The sequence below is a fragment of the Mytilus californianus genome, unplaced genomic scaffold (assembly GCF_021869535.1).
Source record: "Mytilus californianus isolate M0D057914Y unplaced genomic scaffold, xbMytCali1.0.p SCAF_10, whole genome shotgun sequence".
Lineage (NCBI taxonomy): Eukaryota > Metazoa > Mollusca > Bivalvia > Mytilida > Mytilidae > Mytilus > Mytilus californianus.
Genome location: NW_026262582.1, coordinates 55,244,540 through 55,261,198, shown reverse-complemented (window position 1 = coordinate 55,261,198; position 16,659 = coordinate 55,244,540). Strand labels below are relative to the sequence as shown.

At 33.2% G+C, this 16,659-nt stretch overlaps 1 protein-coding gene and 3 long non-coding RNA genes across 6 annotated transcripts in view; 2 read left to right on the top strand and 2 right to left on the bottom strand.

Annotated features, from left to right (window-relative positions):
* The window catches only part of LOC127718952 (uncharacterized), a 126,651-nt gene that overhangs the window by 31,943 nt on the left and 78,049 nt on the right, over window positions 1-16,659 (top strand). Inside the window, exon 1 of one of the 3 annotated variants that reach the window (XR_007990056.1) lies at window positions 7,015-7,060. The exons of 1 other annotated variant lie outside the window; for it this stretch is intronic. This is a non-coding gene — a long non-coding RNA (uncharacterized LOC127718952). Of the gene's footprint in view, window positions 1-7,014; window positions 7,061-11,092; window positions 15,025-16,659 lie in introns of those variants that run through there. One more of the 3 variants, XR_007990057.1, reaches the window with a different exon arrangement.
* Window positions 1-16,659, bottom strand: part of LOC127718932 (uncharacterized) — a 91,890-nt gene that overhangs the window by 30,769 nt on the left and 44,462 nt on the right. The window lies entirely within an intron of this gene.
* The window catches only part of LOC127718922 (obg-like ATPase 1), a 41,666-nt gene that overhangs the window by 659 nt on the left and 24,348 nt on the right, over window positions 1-16,659 (bottom strand). The gene's annotated exons all lie outside the window — the stretch shown is intronic.
* LOC127718954 (uncharacterized) lies at window positions 1,123-4,001 on the top strand. Its single transcript, XR_007990060.1, has 3 exons — window positions 1,123-1,660; window positions 2,517-2,642; window positions 3,214-4,001. It is a non-coding gene; the product is annotated as an uncharacterized LOC127718954 (long non-coding RNA).

Here is a 16,659-nt window from a genome sequence, read left to right as displayed (position 1 = left end):
TTGACAAAGAGAGGTATGACGAAAGATGGTACAAAAAGTGAATTGGCGGCTCTTTGCTATTCGGCGTCTGTTTTAAAAATTGCAGTCATTCCAACTTCTTTTGAAATTATCAAAACCAATAAACTAGACTATCAGAACTTGCTAAAAATAAACGGCCAAGCTTTACCAGATCCACTACAGATTCATAATAACTGGTTAGATGAGAAAAATGGTATGAAAAAATTTCCACCAGTCTACATATCTGACATTGTAAAGTACTTAAGCGAAAAAAATACATCTGGTAAAATGAAGGAGATTCTCCAAGACTATAAAATTGGCAAGGCTTATGAATATTTTAAAAATGGATTCTTGCAACAAATATTCTATCATGACATTGATGCAAGATCCAAGAACTGTTTTCTAAGAGCAAAATGTGTGCCTTCACAAAAAATAAAAGAAGAAGAACATGATGTCTGGGTGTGTGTTGAGAAAGCAACAGGAGAAATTGGATCCTCATACTGCACATGCACAGCAGGGTAAGACTTCATGTTATTTAATATAAAATGTATAGTAAAGTTCCTTGAATTATATGCATAGATGAGGGTGTGGATGGGTTTAACATAATACATAATAATGGAGAAAAAATAAGAATAGTGAAAAATGTGCAAAGTAATTAAGAGCAGAAAAATCTCAGAATAATGGGATGTTAAATATATAAAAAATAACTACAAAAATAAAAGAAATGGGCAAACATATAATAATTATAGAAAAAAACAAGTCCAAAATACAGTCATCAAGTAATAAATGTAATTACAGAATAGCCATTCTTTTAAAGATGAAGACAAATGTAAAATTAAGAATACAGAAATGAAAGATCCCCATCCATAACCTCATAGATTTGCAATGTACTGTAAAGCCTTCCATTTTAATGTAATAGCAATTAATAAGCTGTAAAAGATTGGGACCAATCTCCAAAATGGGTTAAACTATCCCATTCGAGATATAATACCTCAATTGAAACATAAATGTATGAAAAATTAATGTGCCAAAACAAATTAGGGGAAATGTTTTAAAAAAATGATTGTTAAATTAATTTTTTTTTTAAAGAAAAGCAAGATTTGAAGTACAGTAAATTTATATCCCATTTTGGATTGTCCCCAACCTTTGTCATGTTTGTTATGGGAAATGTTTAATTAGAAAACCTCAAATTCACATGTTCATGAAATGGTATATCATTTTTTATCTTTCTTGTAAAATGTTCCTTGCTAATCATATCCATTGTCACGGCTGTAAAAACCTACATGGTATAAAACTAACCATGCTAACTGTTGGTTGACATGTTTATTTCTATGTTTGCACATTTATCTTGCAGTTCTTTATTAATTTAAAACTAATAACTGTTTTGTCAATATAAGTTTTCTTGCTGATCGACTTGCATCATTTGCTGTAGATTTACTGGGTATTGAACAAGATCATTTATTAGTTGTATTTTTTTTCAGTTTGGGAAGAACATGTAATCATGTCGCTGGACTCCTTTTCCGAGTTGAGGCTGCAAACAAACTAGGTGCATCTGCATGTACTTCCCTCCCCTGCACATGGAAAGTACCGTCAAGAATAAAGGGAGTGAAGCCAACTAAAATTAAAGATTTGAGAATCTTCAAGTCAAGACATGGACAATCAGGTATGTTTTTTTATTACCAAGCACGAGAAAAATTCTATATAATTTGGCTACAATTTTTGTAATAACTACTATTCATGTACATCTGATCAATTATTTCAAAGGTTGTGTACATTTTAGATGATTTTAAATAGAATTTAGTATCAAAAAGTCATTACATACAGGGGCGGATCCAGCCATTTATAAAAGGGGAGGGGAAGGGGGTACATTTTAGATGATTTTAAATAGAATTTAGTATCAAAAAGTCATTACATACAGGGGCGGATCCAGCCATTTATAAAAGGGGAGGGGAAGGGGGGGGGGGGGTGTACCTATCCCAGGATAAAGGGGGGGGTTCCAACTATATGTCCCCATTCAAATGCATTGGTTGTTCAAAAAAAGGGGGTTCCCCCCCCCCCCCCCCCCCCCCCCCCCGCCCCCCCTTGGATCCGCCACTGACATACATACCATTTATAATTTTTGATATTTTATTAGCCACACTATATATGTTTTTATTTCCATACTGCTGTACCAATCCTTGTCATGGATTTTAGCATGGAAACTAGACTCGAACTAACAAAGCAAATAATGAGATATATTATAAAAATAAGATGTGGTAAGATTGTCAATCAGACAACTCTCCACAAGAGACCAAATGACACAGAAATTAACATGTAAATTAATAAGTCTATCACATTAATGATAACATCAACAAGTAGGAAATATATGTCACGAGTTTGTGTTTTGATACACTAGATATTCTTTTTATACATTATTCCAGTATGTGAAACAACAACAAAATATGATCACAAGAGTAGTCTATATTCATGTTCATTGATCAAAGGGGGATAAGTCATTAATTCTTTCGGTTTTATTTTAGATAGTAAAAGACCTTTAGTTTGCCAGTCCAAGTTGCAGTACCAGCCCATACCTGAAAGTAGAGACAACCTGGACACTTTTTCAGCAGTACTCAAGAAGTCTATCCCAAATGCTTGTATTTTCAAAGGTACATATAAATACAATGTTATAATAATAAAATAAACTTGAAGAACCTCAATTGTTTTAAGTTTTTATTGTTTTATTGTTTTAATTTTCTCATAGAGCTTTTTTGCTAGTTTTTTTATTTGTTTGTTTATGTCGTATGAATGCAGTTTATAATAACATGATAAAATTTGATCTCGTGATAAATCTAAATTTACAAGAATAAGTCATTTGAGATGAATAACTTGGACTACAAATATTTTTTTTTAACAAGAACAGTTGAAAATCAAGTCACAACATATTAACTAGTTTTAAAACTTTTCTCATTGTTTTTCTTGAAAATCTAAAATGATGAATATACCTTTAGTTCTAATCTCAGATGTTATGATTTGTTTAGTTTGGGGCTTTTTTTGTTGTTATTGGTTCCAATCTCTACAAAACTCTAAAAAGGATATGTCTTTGAAAACAATTTGTTCAAGACACAGCCTAAAATTCTTATTAAAAATGAGGAAATTTCAAAACCCTCCCCACAAAAAAAGCCATTCCCCAAGTCAAAATCAATGCACTTAAATATGTTGTTTAAAATATTCTTTCAGGTTTTGTCACAGAAAGTGTAGAAGAAACAGTAACCAAACCAGTTAGTGAAGACATCACAGCCTACACAATACAAGACATTAAAACAAAATGTAACAACCAAACTGACTTTTTAAGCAACATGCCAAAGTATACTCAGAGTGAAATTCAAAAAGTAATGCGTTCTACGGTTGGTCAGTGCAGCAATGAAAAATGGCATGAAATAAGATCGGGTCGTCTGACATCATCGAATTTCTACGAAATACATACAAAAGTGCAGAGTTATAAGAAAAAAGAGGGTGTTACTTTTGATCCATTAATTTCACGACTCATGGGATACAAAAAGTTAAATCCTAACATAAGGTCTCTTAAGCATGGGCGAGAAATGGAACCAGAAGCCAAATCGTGTTACCTTGTGGGTATGAAGAAAGCAGGCCACACAGATGTTATTATTACAGAATGTGGAATATTTCTTGATAATGACATGACTTATCTTGGGGCTAGCCCTGATTTACTCGTTGATTGTGATTGTTGTGGCTCAGGTGTTGTTGAAATTAAATGTCCTCTTGTTCCAAAATGTGGCAAATGTACAACATTTTGCAGTTGTTCTATTCCAGACTATTTGTATGTTGATGGAACTAAGTACAGTTTAAAAAAAAAACACAAATATTATGGCCAAATTCAAGGCCAGTTAGCAATAACTGGAAGGAAATATTGTGACTTTTTTATATATACATGTAATGGAACATTTTGTCAGAGAATTGTTTTTGACAAACCTTATTATGAGGAAATTGTTGATAGTTTAAAATTATTTTTTGAAAGATATTTTGTTCCTGAACTATTTTCTGGTGAACTTAAAATGCAAACTGCTTCAAATCTACAGGAGGTGTGTACCAGGAACAACAGCAGTCCTATAGAGGACCAAATGGAGTTTGAAACAACATATTTTTGTCCATCATGTAATCACATTGTGAAAAACTCTGAAAATGTTGAAAATTTTATTGATCATAGTATTTGCTGTGATATTTGTGACTTGTGGTATCATTTCAGATGTGTAAATGTAACAAAAAAGGTAGCATCAAAGTTACAGCAGTGGGTTTGCAAAAAATGCACTCAAAGTAATTAAATATAATTTGTCATACAGAATGCATGATGTACATGTACAAATAATTGAAACTTTAATTTTTAGAAGAATGCAGTTACTATATATGCATTATCAAATAATTTTACCTGAATATGTACCTGTAGAAAAGATTTAATTTTCATATATAAATTATGCTATACTTTATAAAAATAAGGAGATGTGGTATTGTTTAGCTCCAATAGATTGCAAATGAGACAACGTTCCACCAGAGTTCAAATGAAGTGAATATATTAGTAGTAATAGGCAACTGTGTGGCCTTCAATGATGAGTAAACCCCATACCCTTTAGTCAGTGGTAAAAGACAATGACATGAAAAATGTGAAACAAATGAAAACTAACAACAAAACCTTAATTGTGATTATTTTTCACAATTTTTGGATCACAATCAAAATTATGTCTCATACTTTGGAAGAGGGGGGTACATGTTGCATATTCCTGCAATTGTTTTAAAAATACTATCCAAATGTTGCATGAGAGTAAGCGGCACTTCATACTTCAGTATTCTAAAGTATTTCATTCTTCGTATAGCTTGCTCAATATGAATTCTGCGATTAGCAATTTCTTTTGTTTGTTGGACTTCATTTGTTGACATTTGTGTAACACCTCTACGACCTGGTGGAATAAACAGTTGTGCTCTTACCAAAGCTAATTCTTCCCTTATGGTGAAGCCACGATCAGCCATTACACAGTCATATGGTTCAAGAATGTCTAAAAAACCAGAATTGTTAGTAATATATTTATCACTGCATCTACCACCAAAACCCTCTGAAACATAATTAATTAAGCCAGAAGGATTTATGCTCACTAAGAATTTAGCTGTGTTATGATGTTTATAATCACTCCATGTCTGAGCTGCAACCTCTAAATTATTGGGTCTCTCTAAAAATACTTCGGTGCAGTCAATGATGTGACGGACATCAATGTATTTTGTTCCTTTGAAAGAAGGTGGTAAATTTGTTTTAACTGCCTCTTTTGATGGGTTAAACACCAAAGATCCTATTGTACTGGACAAAACTTTTATCCATGTTGTAAATATGTTTGAAGCATGGGTGGTAGAAATTCCAAATCGGTCAGCAAGATCTTCAAACAACAGGCCTAACCTTAATTTCATAAGGGTCAATGCAAATTCAAATTTAAGTGATAATTTTCTGTTTGAATTTGATCTTGTATATTTCTTGTTTTTAAGTGGATTGCATGTCCTTTTTGGACCTTTCCAATGTCTCATTTGCCTCACTTTTTGTTCCAATTCAATGAAAAAGTCATTGAAAGTTTCAACCTTTGGTATGCCTGTATAGAATTTGCATTTTTTGTCACTTTGTAATATAACATTTATGTCAAATGTTGTTTTGCGTTTAGTATTGACAGATCTTATGTAAGCAGATTTATACATATTGACTTCTTTTTGCAGTTTCTGTACCTGGTCCCTTAATAAAATTACTTCACGGTTACAGTTTGTCTTGTATATACATGTAGTCATGATCAGAAGTTATGTGTTTGTTCAAATCCTCAACTGAAAGGTCATTCTCAAGTTTTCGCTTTGTTTTCTTAGGAGGGGGACTGTCATGTCTTTCACGTGGAGGGGGCCTAAATTTTGTTACTTGTATTGGTGTGTAACCCAAGTCAAGTGTTGGTAACGGGTTACTAAGAGTTGGTTCACAATCTACAAAATGTTTGGAGCAAATTCAAGATTCAGAATTAGGTTGCCAATTATTGTTTCCATGTTTTCGATTTACAATTGTTGTCCATTTTTTGCGACCAGCAGGATCTTTTCTCTCAGTGGGAAAAGGTATAAGTTGAAATGGAGGTGAACAGTCACATGATCCAGTTCCCTTGTTACATTTATGTATTTCACATTGTTCTTGCATCCATTTTTCTATTTTGTACCAACTGTTAGAGCAGGATATAACTGAACAACTTCTCCTTGAAACTTTATACATTTTCGATAATTTAACCAAACATTGTAAACAGATAACCAACAAAGATTACTATACCCATTATTTCACTAGAAATCTGCAATTGAAATACCAGAATATGAATCAAAATACACTGTGGGTGTGTAGACCAAAGATGAAAAAATGCAACTCTGCATGTTGTTGGGTTACTGCTTTTTTATTTACATGCTTATGGCGTTGACCATGGTTTGAGTGTGGTTTGATCTTATGATTATATTCATCATGTTCATATTTATATATGATTATTAAAATTATTGTGTCAATTATTAAAATCTTTGTTATAATTTATTTTGCTTTTCATGGGCATTTTTATTGGAATAAAATATCTGATCTTATTACTAACCTTGCTGTTGCCCCACAATTACACCATGTACACTGTTACAATAAAGACTTTGATCATGTAAACTTTAAACTTGGCAAAGAACAACCAATAACCATGCAAAAATATCAGTTCACATGATCAAGGTTTTATATGCTTGTGTACAGTCTCTTGTAGTATTCACAGGAGCCTTGTGAAGTAGACCCTGCTTGATGTTTTGGGGGTTTAATTTTTATTATTACTTAAAATATTCAATATTTTTAATTTAGCAATGTTTAGTATGGAAAGTAAAATAAGGGGTTGTATCAGAGTTGGTAATTTGACTTGAAACAAGACGAGGCATGCACAGTAGCCACAAATAAGCATGGTATAAACATAGTAAAAATTAAACATTTTAAGCCATAATAATTCATAATAAAATGCTTCGCTGGGCGCAGCTTGATACGACCGCAGAGGTCGAACCCTGAACAGTTGGGGCAAGTATGGACACAACATTCAAGCTTGATACAGCTCCGAATTTGGATTGTGATTAAATATTTGACACAGCATAGGTTTCTGACACAGAAAGAATGTGGTCTAAGAACTTCAATTTTTTTAATTTACCTATTATGGTCCAATGTCCAAAATCAAAATACATGGTTAGATTCAGCATATCAAAGAACCCCATATATTCAATTTTTTTTGAAATCAAACAAAGTTTAATTTTGGATCCCAACTTGGACAAACTTGAAAACTGGTCCCATAATCAAAAATCTAAACTCATGTTTAGATTCAGCATATCAAAGTATCCAAAGAATTCAATTTTTGTTAAAATCAAACTAAGTTTAATTTTGGACCCTTTGGACCTTAATGTAGACCAATTTAAAAAACGGGACCCAAAATTAAAAATCTAAAAACACGGTTAGACTTGGCATATCAAAGAACCCCAATAATTCAATTTTTGATGAAATCAAACAAAGTTTAATTTTGGACCCTTTTGACCTCAATATGAACCAATTTGATAGCAGGCCCACAAAATAAAAAATCTAAGTACATGGTAAGATTCAGCATATCAAAGAACCCCATATATTCAATTTTTGTTGAAATCAAACAAAGTTTAATTTTGGACCCCAATTTGGACCAACTTGAAAACTGGGCCAAAAATCTAAAATCTAAATACATGTTTAGATTCAGCATATCAAAGAACCCCATATATTCAATTTTTGTTGAAATCAAACAAAGTTTAATTTTGGACCCCAACTTGGACAAACTTGAAAACTGGTCCCATAATCAAAAATCTAAACACATGTTTAGATTCAGCATATCAAAGAACCCCAAAAATTCAATTTTTGTTAAAATCAAACTAAGTTTAATTTTGGACCCTTTGGACCTTAATGTAGACCAATTTAAAAAACGGGACCCAAAATTAAAAATCTAAATACACAGTTAGATTTGGCATATCAAAGAACCACAATAATTAAATTTTTGATGAAATCAAACAAAGTTTAATTTTGGACCCTTTAAACCTCAATATGAACCAATTTGATAGCGGGCCCACAAATAAAAAATCTAAATACATGGTAAGATTCAGCATATCAAAGAACCCCATATATTCAATTTTTGTTGAAATCAAACAAAGTTTAATTTTGGACCCCAATTTGGACCAACTTGAAAACTGGGCCAAAAATCTAAAATCTAAATACATGTTTAGATTCAGAATATCAAAGAACCCCATATATTCAATTTTTGTTGAAATCAAACAAAGTTTAATTTTGGACCCCAACTTGGACAAACTTGAAAACTGGGCCCATAATCAAAAATCTAAACACATGTTTAGATTCAGCATATCAAAGAACCCCAAGAATTCAATTTTTGTTAAAATCAAACTAAGTTTAATTTTGGACCCTTTGGACCTTAATGTAGACCAATTTAAAAACGGGACCCAAAATTAAAAATCTAAATACACGGTTAGATTTGGCATATCAAAGAACCCCAATAATTCAATTTTTGATGAAATCAAACAAAGTTTAATTTTGGACCCTTTTGACCTCAATATGAACCAATTTGATAGCGGGTCCACAAATAAAAAATCTAAATACATGGTTAGATTCAGCATATCAAAGAACCCCAAGAATTCAATTTTTGATGAAATCAAACAAAGTTTAATTTTGGACCCTTTTGACCTCAATGTGGACAAAGTTGATAACGGGGCCCAAAAATCAAAAATCTAAATACATGGTTAGATTCAGCATATCAAAGAACCCCATATATTCAATTTTTGTTGAAATCAAACAAAGTTTAATTTTGGACCCCGATTTGGACCAACTTGAAAACTGGGCCCATAATCAAAAATCTAAATACATGTTTAGATTCAGCATATCAAAGTACCCTAAAAATTCAATTTTTGTTAAAATCAAACTAAGTTTAATTTTGGACCCTTTTGACCTTAATGTAGACCAATTTGAAAACGGAACCAAAAATTAAGAATCTAAATACACGGTTAGATTCGGCATATCAAAGAACCCCAATAATTCAATTTTTGATGAAATCAAACAAAGTTAAATTTTGGACCCTTTAGACCTCAATGTGGACCAATTTAAAAACGGGGCCCAAAATCCAAAAACTAAATACACGGTTAGATTCAGCATATTAAAGAACCCCAAGAATTCAAGAATAAAACCCCATTGAAATTGATCAAGAAATAAGCAATTCATACGAAGTATCTTCTTTTGCACAATACTGTGCAATTGAATATTTCTTGCTATTGTGCAATACTGTACAATTGACAATTTCTTGCTATTGCGCAATATTGTGCTATTGGATATTTCTTGCTATTGCGCAATACTGTGCAATTGAAGATTTCTTGCTATTGCGCAATACTGTGCAATTGAAGATTTCTTGCTATTGTGCAATACTGTGCAATTGAAAATTTCTTGCTATTGCACAATACTTATTATATAATAATTTACACATCCTGTTTGGTGTGTATCTCCTACCATATCATTATTATTTGCTTTTAAATATTAATCAGAAATAACCAACTTAAAATGGAAAATTTTAAAAGAAAAAAAAAAGGAAAAAAAGAAAAAAAAAGAAAAAAAAAAATCCCCCCCCCCCAAAAATTTTTTGAACCCCCTTATGATTCATCACCCCCAAACTCAATCCCAGCCTTCCCTTTGTGGTATGGTACCTTGCAGTACAATTTCAGAGAGATCCATACACTTGAACACAAGTTATTGTCTGGAAACTAGAAAAATGCTTATTTTTGGCCCCTTTTTGGCCCCCAATTCCTAAACGTTTCGGGCAATTACCCCCAAACTCAATTCCAGCTTTCCCTTTGTGATATGGAACCTTGTAGTACAATTTCAGAAATATCCAAACACTTACACACAAGTTATTGTCATGAAACTAGAAAAATGCTTGATTTTTGCCCCTTTTTTGGCCCCTAATTCCTAAAATTTTGAGGCAATTACCCCCAAAATCAATTACAGCCTTCCCTTTGTGATATGGAACCTTGTGGTACAATGTCAGAGAGATCCATACACTTACACACAAGTTATTGTCTGGAAGTTACAAAAATGCTTATTTTTGGCCCCTTTTTGGCCCCTAATTCCTTAACTGTTGGTACCATAACCCCCAAAATCAATCCCCACCTTCCTTTCGTGGTATTGAACCTTATGGTAAAATTTCATGGAGATCCATTCACTTAAACTAAAGTTAGAGTGCGAAAACCAATGTGTCTTCGGACGACGCCGGACGACGCCAGACGACGACGACGACGACGACGACGACGACGACGACGACGACGACGACGACGACGCCAACGTCATACCAATATACGACCAAAAAATTTTCAATTTTTGCGGTCGTATAAAAAAACCACAGAAATTTAATAAAAGGGGGTGTACCCCACATGTGCCTGTTGCAGTTACAGCAGAAACTTGTTTTATTTAAAAAAAAAAGAAATATCAAGTATATTTGTAAGGTGGTAAAAATCAGCATGTTTGTAAGTTTAATTTTGACAGATCTTGACTGTTTGGAACAGTACATTTTACAAGTAAGTAACCTAGCTGGTGGACCCTTTAAACAATTATAGGGATCCCTATATACATGTATGCAATAAAATGGAATAATTCATAAGCAAACCATTCCTGAGTCTAGTGTTATAAACACGGAAATAAGTCACAAAAGTTAAAATATTTCAGTTAGGTAATGCAGAAGACCGTGACCTAAACAGCTAAAAGGACCTTGTCACGGCTTGTGTACGACAAAGTATGGTTTTGCACCTCTGAAAGGATACACACTGGCTAAGTTTTTGTATTTTTACTAACCTAATGGATTATATAACTATTTAAAATGGTATAATTTGCATGATTTAAGACATTTTCAACTCGAGTAGTGATTCTGGCGATCAATGTTTATTATTACGTGCTCAATGATGTAAGCGGTTTTTCCCCTATGACCTTTGACCGGGCCGCTTACGTTCCATGTGTTGATACAAGTATTCAAAGTGTCTATCTATCTTTTATAGTTTTCAAGATAATAGGCAAAAACCCAAAATGATTGGTACTACTAGGGGGGGGTTTAAAGACCTTGACTACCCATGAGGGTCTCGCACGGTTGGCCAAATTTATTGGTAAAAATCGTCATTATAGAGTAAGAACTCTAAAAAGAAGATGACTGACGATTTCAGACATTTGACCAATTTGTAGATCTTGCCTTGCTGATTCAAAGTGTCTTTTTATCTATTATAGTTTTCAAGATAATAGGCAAAATGCAAAAAAATGGTAAAAATCTTCATTAAAGGGAAATAACTCAAATTAGAATGTTTAATCTATTTCTAGATCTTGTCTTGCTGATCATTTTTGCATTTTTAAGTTTCTATCTATCTTTTATAGTTTTTAAGATATAGTTCAAAACTGCAAAAAATTGGAAAATAAATGGAGAATGTGTCCATGGGATACAGATGATGCCCCCGCTTGCATTTAACGTTATAAAGGGATATTACTCAAAAACTGTAAAAGTGACGCTACCCAAATCAATTTTGATCTGTGTTTTGTGGTAATAAGCATTGTGTATACGTTTCATAACATTTGGCTGAGGCAAACTAAAGTAAGAGAACGGAAACCAATTTTGGACATACGTAGGGACGGATGTGCGGACTTACAGACGGACAAGGGTAACACTTAATGCCCCCTCTGCTGTGTCGTTAAAGGGCAATAACTCCAAGAAGGAGTGGTTTGACATAATTTGACTTATTTGTAGATCATGTCTTGCTGATCATATTTGCTATTCAAAGTTTCTGTCTATCTATTATACTTTGAAGGATACAACAGATACAAGTAAGTTTGCCTCATATCTTGACTTACATCTAGAAATTGACAATGACGGTCAGTTGAAAACAAAAGTTTATGACAAAAGAGATGATTTCAGCTTCCCAATTGTGAACTTTCCATTTCTATGTAGCAACATTCCACCAGCGCCTGCATACATAGTATATATCTCCTAATTGATACGATATTCTAGGGCCTGTATTTCCTATTATGATTTCCTTGATAGAGGGTTGCTGCTCACAAGGAAGCTATTAAACCAAGATTTCCAAGTGGTGAAGTTGAAATCTTCCCTTCGTAAATTTTACGGAGGCCATCACAAGTTGGTTGACCGTTATGGAATATCCGTTTCACAAATGACAACGGATATGTTCCAATTGTCGTAACTACAATCCCATCTCCTTTCTTCCGAATGTGACCTACCGAATTAGACTTATCACCGGGTTTGTACTAACATGAGCAACACGACAGGTGCTACATGTGGAGCAGGATCTGCTTACCCTTCCGAAGCACCTGAGATAACCCCCAGTTTTTGGTGGGGTTCGTGTTGCTCAGTCTTTGGTTTTCAATGTTGTGTTTTGTGTACTGTTGTTCCTCTGTTTGTCTTTTTCTTTTTAAGCGTTGTCCGTTTATTTTCGACTTATGAGTTTGAATGTCCCTTTGGTATCCTTCGCCTCTCTTGAAAGATAGTAGACAAAAAAGCAAAATGTATTTATATCAAAATGTCTTTCAATTTTTACATTAATTCTCAGTATCACAGCCCAATGTGTGTACTTTAAAGGTTAGCAATGTGCTTAACAGCAAAATTTGACAAAAACATGTTTAGTTTGCAATTTTGTATCAAAATGCCTTAAACAGCAATATGTAGCGCTAAATAGAATTTCTAATTTTTGAAAATATGAAATATTGGTAAAAAATATTTTAAGCATATGAATCAATTGCCAGTAGGATATTACAATTTTTTTAATTTTAACCCTGTGAAGGAAACAAATACATAGTAAAATTAGCCCTGCTGCTATATGCTTTCTGTCAGTACGTGTGTATCAAGTATTTCGTAATGTCACTTAAAAATGATACCTTTAATTTTTTTGTTTATATTGGTCATGTCGTTTCAGAAAATGTAATAGGTGTAATTTCTATTAGCAGTCAGATTTATATTTTGCAAAAATAGTGCCCCATTCAATCAATACAACGGTAGCAAATGTAGAAGTGAATATTCTAAATAAGAGTTACAATTTTTTACACATTGCATCATTTCAATCCATACTTCAAAGCTGTATCTGGAAAGACAAATGTTAGCACAGTTTGATACAGTTATATGCCTTTATATTTCTTAAAACTATGGTCTGATTGGTTGCCAGAGCAAGTTTTGGAAAGTTCAATAAACACTAATAAAATGCTCCGCAGCTTGATCATATTGTAACGATCCCAGGGTCGAACCCTGAACAATTGGGGCAAGTATGGACACAAAATTCAAGCTTGATACAGCTCTGAATTTGGATTGTGATTAAATATTTGACACAACATAGGTTTCTGACGCAGAATGACTGTGGTCTAAGAACTTAAAAAATTGAAATTGGACATTTACCTATTATGGTCCAATATCCAAAATCTAAATACATGGTTAGATTCAGCATATCAAAGAACCCCAAGAATTTAATTTTTGTATAAACAAGAATGCTCAAAGAACGAATTTGAAACCAAAGGTTGTATAAGAACATAAACAGTTGAAGCGCTATATGACCAGAAAGAACCTAAAAATAATAGCCAAATCCATCTAAGGTCAACTTTGTTTGAAGGAGTTGAAACCTTAATAATTTCTAAATTTTTGAATGGAAAATATAAGAAAGGTTGTTATAAATTGTGTCAGTACAGACTACTGAGCTGATGATACCCTCTGGGACTGATAGTTCACCAGCAGCGGTACAGACCCAGTGCTGTAAAAAACGAAAACAAAACTTTATACATTTCATGTGCCCAAAGCACTTTTCTGGAATTACCTTCATCGGGAACGATCAAAACAGAATATTTAAAAAACCAAGGATGTATAGGGGTAAATTCAGTAAATAAATATACGTCATCAGGGACCTCCCATTTGGGGGAGAGCTTTCTGTATAACACTAAGTCCTGTGCTCTTCTGATTGGTAGATAATTTTTGTTATAAATATTTTTTGATAGATGGATCAAAACTAGAGTTAAAATTTTTTTTACAATGAATGCTGAATGCACTGAATTTTTTTACTACATTTATACTTAATAAAAGAACAAAGTTCCAATGTCTCCCGCATTGCACATATTTTAGCTAACCAAGGTACAAGGGCAATAACTAAATTAAACACATTTTTTTGTTCTTTAAAACTTTTTATCAATATCTTAAAAAGAAATGAAGGCTTCAGAGCAAATGCAATGTGATTTCCATTATGATTTATATTTCTAAGGGGCATAACCCCAAAAAAATTTGATCAGAACTTATTTTCGAAAGTGTCAAAGACATTGCTGATATAAACCTATGATATAAGTTTCATAAAATTCTGGCAAGAATTGAACACATGGGAGCGATAACATTGCAATTTTCCATATAATCAATATTTTCAAGGGGCATAACTCTTTTAAAAATAATTGATTGGCACTCTTCAAGTACATAGATGATATAATCCATAATATAGATTTCATAAAAATCTGGCAAGAATTGTACACATTAGAGCGCTTATAAGGCAATTTTCCATATAATTAATATTTCCAAGGGGCAAATTATTGATCGTCACTGATTTTCAAATTCTTCCAAGACATTTCTAATATAAACCTATGATTCAAGTTTCATAAAATTCTGGCAAGAATTGTACATATGAGAGCACTAACCATGCAATTCTCCATATAATTTATTTTTCAAAGAGGCATAACTCTTTAAAAAATAAAAGATTGGCACTGATTTTCAAACTTGTCCAAGACATTGCTGATATAAACCTATGATATCAGTTTCATAAAAATCTGGCAAGAATTGATTACATGAGAGCGCTAACAATGCAATTTTCCATAAAATTAATGTTTCCAAGGGGCATAACTCTTTTAATAAAATGCTCCACTGGGCGTAGCTTGATACGACCGCAGAGGTCGAACCCTGAACAGTTGGGACAAGTATGGACACAACATTCAAGCTTGATACAGCACTGAATTTGGATTGTGATTAAATATTTGACACAGCAAAGGTTTCTGACACAAAATGAATGTGGTCTAAGAACTTAAAAAAATTTAATTTACCTATTCAAACCATATCATTTTTATTTGCTCTTATATATAAATCAGAAATAACCAATTTAAAATGGTAAATTTTAAAGAAAAAAAATCCCATCCCCCAAAATTTTTTTAAACCCCCTAATTATTCATCACCCCCAAACTCAATCCCAGCCTTCCCTTTGTGGTATGGTACCTTGCAGTACAATTTCAGAGAGATACATACACTTGAACACAAGTTATTGTCTGGAAACTAGAAAAATGCTTGTTTTTTGGACCCTTTTTGGCCCCAAATTCCTAAACATTTAGGGCAATTACCCCCAAACTCAAACCCAGCTTTCCCTTTGTGATATGGAACCTTGTAGCACAATTTCATAAAGATCCATACACTTTCACACAAGTTATTGTCCTGAAACTAGAAAAATGCTGTTTTTTGCCCCTTTTTGGACCCTAATTCCTAAAATTTTGAGGCAATTACCCCTTAAATCAATCCCAGCCTTCCCTTTGTGGTATGGTACCTTGCAGTACAATTTCAGAGAGATCCATACACTTGAACACAAGTTATTGTCTGGAAACTAGAAAAGTGCTTATTTTTTGCCCCTTATTCCTAAACGTTTTGGGCAATTACCACAAACTCAATTCCAGCTTTCCCTTTGTGATATGGAACCTTGTAGTACAATTTCAGAAAGATCCATAGACTAACACACAAGTTATTGTCATGAAACTAGAATAAAATGCTCCGCAGGGCGCAGCTTGATACGACCGCAGAGGTCGAACCCTGAACAGTTTGGGCAAGTATGGACACAACATTCAAGCTTGATATAGCTCTGAATTTGGATTGTGATTGAATATTTGACACAGCATAGGTTTCTGACACAGAATGAATGGGGTCTTAGAACTCAAACATTTTAAATTGGACATTCACCTATTATGGTCCAATATCCAAAATCTAAATACATGGTTAGATTCAGCATATCAAAGAACCCCAAGAATTCAATTTTTGTTAAAATCAAACTAAGTTTAATTTTGGACCCTTTGGACCTTAATGTAGACGAATTTGAAAACGGAACCAAAAATTAAGAATCTAAATACACGGTTAGATTCAGCATATCAAAGAACCCCAATAATTCAATTATTGATGAAATCAAACAAAGTTTAATTTTGGACCCTTTGGACCTCAATGTGGACCAATTTAAAAACGGGGCCCAAAATCCAAAAACTTAATACACGGTTAGATTCAACATATTAAAGAACCCCAAGAATTCAAGAATAAAACCCCATTGAAATTGGTCAAGAAATAAGCAATTTATACGAAGTATCTTCTTTTGCACAATACTGTGCAATTGAATATTTCTTGCTATTGCGCAATACTGTACAATTGACAATTTCTTGCTATTGCGCAATATTGTGCTATTGGATATTTCTTGCTATTGCGCAATACTGTGCAATTAAAGATTTCTTGCTATTGCGCAATACTGTGCAATTGAAGATTTCTTGCTATTGTGCAATATTGT